Here is a 10924-nt window from a genome sequence, read left to right as displayed (position 1 = left end):
GTAACTTCTCCCCAGAAAACTACCTTCTCCATTATTCCGTATTCTTCCACAACATTCCTGCTGATACAGGAGCATCTTCATGGATGTGAGGGCGATCTGGCTGCGACATCTGTCACCCCGTTGATCGCCAGGGTTGATGCGGCTGATCTGGCTGGCTAGGCGGGTCGCCTTCCTCCCTCACTGTTCCATGTGCGTCCCTCCCGAAGTTGCGCACTCTATTGAAGAGGACGGCCTTCCCCAATAGAGGAGGACCGTTCTTCGGTCAAGGGTATGCGGGTAGCTGTGCTCCCCTGCTAGAGTCTCCAAACAAGCTCTCAGGAACATCTTCAAACTTTTGTGTAAATGTTAATTTTTGTGCTGCTTCCATTTCTAGTAGCGGCTGCCACGCTGCAGAATTGGCTAGACCAATGAGTGCAGATCCCCTCTCTGGGCTGTGGAGTTTTCCTGCGCGCCAGGGAGGCAACCAACCAGCACCGAGTCCCAGAACAGGAGACCCGTACTGTCTGGGCCTTTAATGCTCCACCACAAAGTGATTCAGCTCCTGTCCCCTTCATTCTGACCTCAGAACAAGGTCACAGAAGGGCATCTCTAGGATTCCTTGAGTTTACTACTAACTCTAGATCACTCTCTGAGACTCTACAGCTGGGCCTCCTGAGACATCCAAGGGCTGCAGGCTCAGCATTGGACTGGGAGGCTAGAGGCCTGCAGCCAGCACAGGGGCTGTGGGTGGGCCAGGCCCCAACCTCATCAGAGTCTCTGTTTGTGAGGTGTATCTGGAGGAGCATTTCTCAGTGGGAGTTAACACTGAGTACTAGCCCATGAAATGTTTGATGAAGTAAGAGTTCTGAACGCAAATAAATTTGGGAATAGTGCTTTCTCCTCGTTTGTGTTCATTAAAAATAAGTTTAAAAGCGAAAACTTTGTATTACTCTGCCGTAATTATCCTAGCTAACTTCATTGACTGTTTACCACAATCCAGGTGCCATGGGAAACTCTTGATACATGTTATATGTTCCAATCTTTATAACATCCCTGGGAGGGAGCTACTGTTCCCATTCTCGTTTTTGTAGGTGAGTCAGCTGGGGTTAAAAGACATTGGTTCGGGCCTCCTGAGTGTCTTGACTTCAGCTCAGGTCACAATCTCACAGTTTGCAAGTTCAAGCCCCACATCAGGCTCTCTGCTGTCAGTGTAGAGCCTGCTTAGGATCCTTTGTCTCCCTCTCTCTCTCTCTGCCCCTTCCCCACTTGTGTGCACATGTCTGCTCTTTCTCTCAAAAATAAACTTTAAAAAAGCTTCAGTAAAAAGATACTGTGTTGGGGCGCCTGGGTGGCGCAGTCGGTTAAGCGTCCGACTTCAGCCAGGTCACGATCTCGCGGTCCGGGAGTTCGAGCCCCGCGTCAGGCTCTGGGCTGATGGCTCAGAGCCTGGAGCCTGTTTCCGATTCTGTGTCTCCCTCTCTCTCTGCCCCTCCCCCGTTCATGCTCTGTCTCTCTCTGTCCCAAAAAAAATAAACGTTGAAAAAAAAAATTAAAAAAAAAAAAGATACTGTGTTGCCTCCCAGGAGGTGGTGTGCACGGAGAATCAAGCCAGGTCTGCCCACCTCCCGAGCCCTTTCTCTTAACCACTGCTGAGGAGAAATAACTCCAGAAGAGCAAACAAATGTGCCTTAGTTAAGCTGTGCCTTCTCCTCACACATGCTTGCACGCTGCCCCCTAGGCTCCAGTGGAGGGCACCTGGGGGGACTACAACTCTTGTGGTTCCCTCAGGTGGTGAACCGTTGCAACCTGGCCCCCACCCACCCCCACCCTTAGAGCAGCTATCTTGGTGTAGAAGGGATTTGCTAATAACTCACTGCTCCCAGATAGATGGTCCGCACGCTTGACAAGGCACCACTTCCTTGGAGGACTGGGGCACTTTCTGCGCCAGTCCTGCCACAACTGTTCTCTACCTAATGTTTTGTTTCATTGTGATGAAATATACATATATAACACCAGATGTTCTTAAACCACTCATAAGTAGATAATCCATGGCATTCAGTACATTTACAGTCCTGTACAACCATCACCACCTGGTGTTCTAAATCCATTTGAAATGCACCTTTTTCAACTGCACCTCGTTCTGACCATTAGTATTTATGAAATCACAAGTTTAATATTTTAATTCTGTTTTTAATGTACATTATGTGTTTATTTTTTTTTAATTTTTTTTAACGTTTATTTATTTTTGAGACAGAGCATGAACGGGGGAGGGTAAGAGAGAGGGGGACACAGAATCTGAAACAGGCTCCAGGCTCTGAGCCGTCAGCACAGAGCCCGACGCGGGGCTCGAACTCACGGACCGCGAGATCATGACCTGAGCCGAAGTCGGCCGCTTAACCGACTGAGCCACCCAGGCGCCCCCTACATTATGTGTTTAAATACACATTAAACTACATAACCAGTATGCCCGCCCGTAAGGTGTCTTCTCACAGAGGGCGTTTCACACATTGGAAAATGGGGCCAAGATAGAGAGGGGCTTCCTTTGAGGACTCCCTTCCCAACTGGTTTCCTCTGTAATGAGAGGGTGATTGAACCTGAAGTTCTCTCCCATCTAGTTCAAATTTTTCTGTCACTCAAGATCAAGGTGGCAGATCTTGTCTTTTCAAATCTTTGCCTTAGGATTCTTGTTCTCCTGAGATAGAACCTGATATAAAAATAGAACGTGAAGTACAACTTAACATCTTTCAATTTAACATTGTCCTTAGACTGCTGTTTCTCTTGAAAATGTACAAAACAGAATATGCCAAAGGTAGTTTTGTTTACCTTTTTTTTTTTAATGTTTATTCCTTTTTGAAAGAGTGCGTGTGAGCACACACGTGAGTGGGGGAGGGGCAGAGGGAGACAAACCGGGGCAGAGGATCTGAAGCCGGCTCTGCGCTGAAGGCAGAAAGCCCACTGTGGGGCTGGAACCCACTGACCTGAGCCCAAGTTGGACGCATAACAGCCACCCAGGTGTCCCTCAACTTTTTTTTAATGTTTATTTTAGAGCGAGAGTGTGAGCGGGGGAGGGGCAGAGAGAGAGGGAGACAGAGGATCCAAAGTGAGCTCTGCCCTGACAGCAGAGAGCTTGATGCGGTGCCCAAACTCACAAACGCTGAGATCACGATCTGAGCTAAAGTTGAACGCTTAACCGACTGAGCTACCCAGGTGCCCCCAAAAGTACAATTTTTAACCTTTAAAAGAATATTCAGGCTTGAGATGCCTGGGTGGCTCAGTCAGTTTGTCCAATTCTTGGTTACGGCTCAGGTCATGATGCGCAGTTCATGGGATCGAACTCTGTGTTGGGCTCCACGCTGACAGTACAGAGCCTGCTTGAGATTCTCTGTCCCTCTCTCTCTGCACCTCCGCCCCCCCTCCCCTTTCTCGATAAACTTTAAATAAATAGATAACATTGAGGCTTGTGCACCTCTATAATCATATAGCTGTATCTTAATTAAAACTTTGTATTCCTTTTTAAAACCCACACGCAGACACCTTTTATTTTTTAATAGGATCCTCGGACCTAGGTGTTGCCACACTCCTGGTTCCCAGCTCCCCACAGAGGCAGCCTCTGCACCAGCTTTCTCAGCCAGCACACTGCCCTAAGGCTCCCAGGTCCTTCACCTAGTGCGCTCACCTGAGCGTCTCAGTCCCTGATGAAGAAAGGCATTAGGAAGGAAATGAGACCAGGTTTGTGACTTTACCTCTGGGAATGTCATACTAATGTCTGATGGCATTGCCCTTCCAGGAGGGATCAGAGAGGGTTTTTTCTTGCACCTTCTGCCTCTCTCAAGCATTTTCCTTCTCTCTCAGGAGTCCTTTCCAACCCCCACCATCTGGTGTTTAATTTCTTCTGCATACATTGACTTTCTCTTCCCCGGTAAAGGCTTCAGCTCTAGGGATGGCTCTTGCTTTTTAAATCAAAGTCAGAGTCTTGGGAGGGGAAATGGAACACAGTTCAACTGAGAAGAGCCATCCTGATGCTCCTGCAGTTGAGGCTCCAGGACTTGAGCCGTGCCTGCATCCCCACCAACACCCCCTCCACCCCCAAGTCGGGGGGTGGGGGTCCCACTGACCTGAGACCTCCTGAGGTTTTGGTATTTTTAAACAGCTTGACGGAGATAGAAATCTCATAGTCTACAATCCACCCACTTAGAACAGACAGGTCTTTGGATTTGAGTGTTGTGCAACCATCACCACAGCCTAATTTTAGAACATGTTCATCCACTCCAAAAAGAAACCCCATACTCATTAGCAGTCACTCCCCTTCTCACCTCCTCCTTGTCCCCAGTCCCTGACAACCACTAATCTTTCTGCGCTATAGATTTGCCTATTCTAGATGTGTCTGTCCTATAAACGCAGTCATAGAATATGTGCCTTTTGTGTCTGGCTTTCGCTTGGGCTACCTCCCGAGGCCTGTTCTTTCCTCCCCCTGCTTGAAAGCAACTCAGCATTAGGAGCCACCTGCTCCTGCCATTCCTGGTCCTTCTGAGCTCTCCACACAGTCCAGCCACGTGTCTGTAGCCCCTGTCGCTTCCATCTCTCCTGGCTCCTCTTGTTACCTGCTGTACCATCTGCCTCCCCCTGAATCTGGCTGTCTTCTGGGCCTGTCTACACTGTCCAGTTCGATTACTCACTAGCCACGGTAGCTGTTTAAAATAAATTTCATTCCTCACTTTCACCCTGAAGCTACATGAGACCAGTGGCCCCTGCATTGGACAGTGGAGGGACCTAGAACATCTCCATCACGGCAGTTAGTTACAGTGGTCAGGACTGTTGTAGATGTTACTTTGCATTTCTTTAGAGAGAGAGAGAGAGAGTGAGTGAGCTTGAGCCAGGAATGGGTAGGGAATGGAGGGGAGAAGAATGCCAAGCAGGCTCTGCATTATCAGCACACTGGGCTCAAACTCACAAACTGAGATCGTGACCTGAGTCGAAATCAGGAGTCGGACGCTTCACCAACTGAGCCACCCGGTGCCCCAGCATTACTTTACCTTTAAGAAGACAAAACAACTCCCAAGGTGCGTGAGTGGCTCAGTCGGTTAAGCATCCAACTTTTGCTCAGGTCGTGATCTCACAGTTAACAGATTCGAGCCCCGCGTCAGGCTCTGCACTGACAGCTCAGAGCCTGGAGCCCGCTTCGGAGTCTGTGTCTCCCTCTCTCTCTGCCCCTCCACCACGCACACACACTCTCTCTGTCTCTTTCAAAAATAAATCAGCGTTAAAAAAAATCTTAAAAAGATGACAAAATAACTCCCATTTATGGATTGTATCTGTTCTCCTCCACCCAGCACCTGGCAGCATAGGAAGGTGGAGACTGAGGCACAGAGAAGCTACAATTGTCACATAGCTCTAAGTAGGAAAGTTAGGTGTTTTTTTTTTTTAATTTTTTTTTCAACGTTTATTTATTTTTGGGACAGAGAGAGACAGAGCATGAACGGGGGAGGGGCAGAGAGAGAGGGAGACACAGAATCGGAAACAGGCTCCAGGCTCTGAGCCGTCAGCCCAGAGCCTGACGCGGGGCTTGAACTCACGGACCACAAGATCATGACCTGGCTGAAGTCGGACGCTTAACCAACTGCGCCACCCAGGCGCCCCAAGGAAAGTTAGGTTTTTAACCCAGGTCAACTGACTTTGAACTCCCTGTAGAGCATATTCCTTTGGGAGGGTCTATGGTGGACCCTTGTTTAAATTCCACCTCAAGGGGCACCTGGGTGGCTCAGTGGCTCCTTGGAGCCCCAAAGATGAACAGATACCAAAAGATGATAGTTGATTTTGGTCAAGAGCTTCCTGATGCGCTCTGCCTGCCCCCAATTACATTAGAGTTTGATTTCGAAATTCCCACCCACTCCAGAAGAAGGGATCCTTTCCTTTCATACCTTGTTTATACATCGCTCCCAGCCAGTACCTGAGTTCAACGTAGGGCCTCAGTGGCCTTGAAACAAATGACAGCCAAGTCCCTTAGAGCCATTTTACAAGGACCCTGCTAATACAACTCCCAAGGCAGCCCCCAGAGGCCCTGTCCCACAAGGAAGTTGGTGCCAGCACCTGCTTGGCCCTGTGCTGCTGGAGAGCCCCCGTGGCAGTCTGGGAACTCCGAGAGAGGGGAACCTACCTGCGGTCCTCCAGCCTTGAGACTGTCCCCGACCCAGTCATCCTTGAATGTGCCCACAGCCTGACACAATGACCTTTTCAGTTTTTTTTTTTTAATTTTTAAAAAAGGTTTGTTTATTTTGGGGAGAGCACGAGCGGGGGTGGGCAGAGAAAGGTGACAGAGGATCCAAAGCAGGCTCTGCGTTGACAGCAGTGAGCCCACTGGGGGGCTCCAACTCACAAACCGCAAGATCATGACTTGAGCCAAAGTTGGACACTCAACTGACTGAGCCACCCAGGTGCCCCCACAATGACCTTTTTAAAAAATCATTTCAGGGGCGCCCGGGTGGCTCAGTCAGTTAAATGACCGACTTCGGCTCAGGTCAAATCTCAAGGTTCGTGAGTTCGAGCCCCTCATAGGGCTCTGTGCGGACCGCTCGGAGCCTGGAGCCTGCTTTGGATTCTGTGTCTCCCTCTCGCTCTGCCCCTCCTCGCCTCATGCTTTGTCTCTGTCTCTCGGAAATAAATGTTAAAAAATTTTTTTAAATCATTTTAGGGTTCTAGGTTTTTTTTTTAATTAAATAGTTATATAGAAGAAGCTTTAGAGTATGGTGGGAAAAGATTTGTTCAGGAATCTCTTAATCTGGTCGGACCACTAGTCCTGGGACCTTGGGCAAGTAAGTGACTTGATTCTCTCAGCCTCACATTCCTCATGTGCCAAATGGAAGTGAAGACACCCACCCAGCAGAGCTGGGAAGATGAGAGATTGGCACAGGGCCGCCCCTGGCAAACACTTGTTCAACTTGCTAAAAACCCTAAGTATATAAAAGTTAGAAGTGAGCGTTTCCCCATCCCACAGCCCATTGATAACTGTTAAACAGATGGGGTAAGTGTGCTTCCAGAATTTTTCTCTCTATATACAAAAAATATGTACATATATAATTTTTGTTAATAAAAATGAGATCGTGTCATAATGTACAGAATGTTCTGCAGCGTGCATTTTTCATTTACTATGTCACGGGCACCCTTCCATCTCAGTATGTACTCCACCATCTACAGCTTTCAGTTTTAGAGGCTACAGAGCATTTCATGGTTTCTTCACCACTTTCCTACTGGACATAGATTATTTCTAGTTTTTCCACTATTACAAACAGTAAAAGCCAATTCCAGGAAGGTTCAGTAGGCCCGTTATAGGGGTGTTAGTTAGTTCAATGACTCGTTTTCATAGAAACTTTACCAGAGAGATGATACCCCAATTTACAACCAGGAAAATAAATGTATCGAGAGGAACAAACTGCCCAAGGATCCCACAAATCACGGCAGAGGGGGCCTGAGACTGTCCCCTCTGGTCACATTTGTCATGCTTCTGCAGCAGGGGCCAGGCAGGCAATGCAAGTGAGTGAACGGAGGCCGACCTAAGATGACAGATGACACCCGGCCTCAGTGTCAAGGCAAAAACAGTGGGAGCGAGGTGGGGGCTGTGGGTGAAAGAGACATTCTTGGTCTGCCTACCTGCCTGGTTGGCCTGCAGAATACCAGGACCGAGGGTGTTTGAGCTCCTGTCTCCAGGAGAAGCAGAAAATGCCGAGTTTTATATAAAATCTCCGAGGTAACAAATGTAGCCAACCAACTCAGAGGTCTCCAGCCTTTGCATGCCACATTGAGACCCCTGCTTCAGCCCCAAACTTAATATTCTACTTTTTTTTTAATGTTTATTTATTTTTGAGAGACAGAGATAGAGTGTGAGAGTGGGAGGGACAGAGAGAGAGAGAGAGGGAGACACAATCTGAAGCAGTCTCCAGGCTCTGAGCTGTCAGTACAGAGCCCGACTGGGGCTTGAACTCAAGAGCTGTGAGATCCTGACCTGAGCCGAAGTCAGAAGCTTAACTGACTGAGCCACCCAGGCACCCCTGATGCTACTTTTGATTATAAAGCAGGGGTCTAGCATGTGAGGCACGTAGCTTGTACCTGACACAGAAGGCACTTGGTAGAAGCCTCCGTGCCCCCGTGACACACCACCCTGGGAGGTTAAGTGGCCCCGAAAGGACCATTTCAATCTGTCCTTTTGACTTCCAGGGGCCATTTGTCTGCCTTCACTGCCATGCATTGGTGAGCAAGGCTTGACTCTTGACCCTCTCCTGAGCCGCCTTTGTATACATTTCTTCTGGCCACCCTGACCAGAGCCTCGGTTCTGTTGTGATTTCTGAAAACGGGTGTCCGATTCCCCTTTACTTTTCTCCCTCTCCCTCCTCCTTCCTGAGACAGTATCATGGTTAAGAGAGGGACCGCTGGTGTCACACTGCTCAGATCCGGTCCCTGCTCTGTCTCTAGCCGTGTGGTCTTGGGCAGGTCAAATTACCTCTCGGTGCCTCAGTTTCCTCATCTGTAAACTGAAGGAAATGTTTAGCTCAGGAAATTTTAGTTGTCGTTCTTCCGTTGGTCTCACTTTGCCAGGGGCTGTGCAGGTGCTAGGGGTACAAAGACAAACCACAGCCTTTGCCCTAAAGGAGCATGACCTTGACATAACTGTGCAGTAGTCCGTAAAGGGCTGACTGGGGGACAGAGGGAAACTTTCTCCTGCCCAGTTTTCAAGTTCTGAGATCATGTGAGTTCCCAGGGACCCAAAAGGTACCCAGACTCCTTTGGGGCAGATGTAGGCTGCCCATGTCCTTTCCTTCCTGCCAAAGACCAAGATGAATTCAGGTCTAGACTTTTGAGTGGGAGTGAATCTGCTAGGTCTTTCACTTTCCCTGTGGGCCCAGTTTCCTTCCCCTCTGGAGGTTAACTTTCACCAAGGACCCACCTTCCCAGATGAGAGGAAGATCCCAGTCAACACTCCTGTGCGAGTGGCTCCTTGGCTGGCCACCGAAACTCCCTCTCTCCCCCTTTCCCAGGTTCCATGGTGGGGATTCAAGAGCACTTGCCCCTGGGGAGTGCCCCTGACCTTGCCTGGCCCCATGGGTCTTTTCCCTACATCCTCTCCACCCTCTGCTGCGCTGTGACCCTGGGGCATGGACTCCTGAACTGGCTGTGAGCCCTCCTGCTCCAGATTGCCCCTCTCTGGACCCACGTGCCTCACAGTAAAGAGGAAGCCAGCTCCGCCCACACCTCGGTTTCCCCAGGATGAGGCAGGACATGGCAGATTGGCTGTGAAGCCTGCAGCGGTTGCTTTGAATTTCAAAATTAGACTTTTGTTCCTCCCCCTTTTCCCATTCATTCATTCAGCATGTTCATTGAGTGGCCATGCCTGGCCTGGCCCTGGAGATAGTCAGCGGTGGATGAGACAGAGACATGCCCACACATGTGAGTAGGGAAACGGATGTTAAGCAAATAACCTTATTGATGAATATAAAATTATAGAGGTAAGTCTTGTATCAGAATGGAATGTGATTCTCCACAAGAGCATAATAAGCTGACTCACCCTAACTAGAATGTAACTAGGCAGAATATTGGGGTAAGGAGGAAGAAAGGAATCAAGAAGTACAAAGGCCCTGGGGCAAACAGGTTGGCAATTCCTCAGAAGTTGAACACCACAAAAAATGAAAACATGGGAGTATGTTGGTGGCTCAGTCAGTTGAGCGTCCAAACTTTTTTTTTTAATGTTTATTTATTTTTGAGAGATAGAGACAGAGAGCGAGTTGGGGAGAGGCAGAGAGAGAGGGAGACACAGAATCTGAAACAGGCTCTGAGCTGTCAGCACAGAGCCCGACATGGGGCTCAAACTCGGGAACGGTGAGACCACGACCTAGGCTGAAGTCAGACACTTCACTGACTGAGCCACCCAGGTGCCCAACTGTCTGACTTTTGATTTCAGGTCAGGTCATGATCTCATGGTTCATGAGTTCGAGCCCTGCATTGGGCTCTGTGCTGACAGTGTGGATCCTGCTTGGGATTTTCTCTCTCCCTCTCCCTGCCCCTCCCCTGCTTGTTCTCTCTCTCTCTCTCTCTCTCTCTCTCTCTCTCTCTCTCAAAACTAAATAGACTTTAAAAATAAAAAATAATAAAAATAATTTTTTAAAAAGACAGTAGATAGTGGTTGTGGGGTGTATTAATTTGCTCGGGCTGCCGTAACAAAGTACCATAGACTGAGTGGCTTAAACAGTAAGAATTTATTTTCTAAAGTTCTAGAAGCCAGAAGTCAGAGATCAAGTGTTGAAAGGGTGGGTTCCTCCTGAGGCCTCTCTCCTTGACTTGTAAGATGGCTGTCTTTTTTCTATGTCCTCACTTGGTCTTACAATGTGTGTCTGTGTCCTGATCTCTCTCTTATGACACTAGTCATATTAGGTTAGGGCCCTCCCTAATGACTTCATTTTACCTCTTTAAAGATGGTGTCTATGGGGCGCCTGGGTGGCTCATTGGTAAGCGTCCGACTTCAGCTCAGGTCATGATCTCACGGTTTGTGAGTTCGAGCCCCGCATTGAGCTCTGTGCTGACAGCTCAGAGCACGTAGCCTGCTTCAGATTCTGTGTCTCCCTCTCTCTCTGCTCCTCCCCCACTCACACTCTGTCTCTCACTCAAAACTTAATAAACATTAAAAAAAATGGAAAAAAAAAGATGGTGTCTCTAAGTGCATCCCATCTAGGGGTAAGTCTTCAACATATGGATCAGGGAGGGCACCAATTCAGCCATAATGGGGGGAATAGAGTGACTTCTCATCAGTATGGGGCTTCTTCTTGACGTGGTAAAAATATTCTGGAATTAATGGTGATCAATGCACAAATTTGTGAATATACTAAAAACTCTGTTCATCCTGAAAGAAGGATCTTTGCTCTGGGGCAAGAAAGAGCCTGGTGTGCAGAGAAGAATGAGAAAA

Source organism: Prionailurus bengalensis, chromosome D1, assembly GCF_016509475.1.
Source record: "Prionailurus bengalensis isolate Pbe53 chromosome D1, Fcat_Pben_1.1_paternal_pri, whole genome shotgun sequence".
NCBI classification, from domain to species: Eukaryota; Metazoa; Chordata; class Mammalia; order Carnivora; family Felidae; genus Prionailurus; species Prionailurus bengalensis.
The sequence above is the reverse complement of the archived record's forward strand: the minus strand, read 5'-3'. Positions refer to the sequence as shown.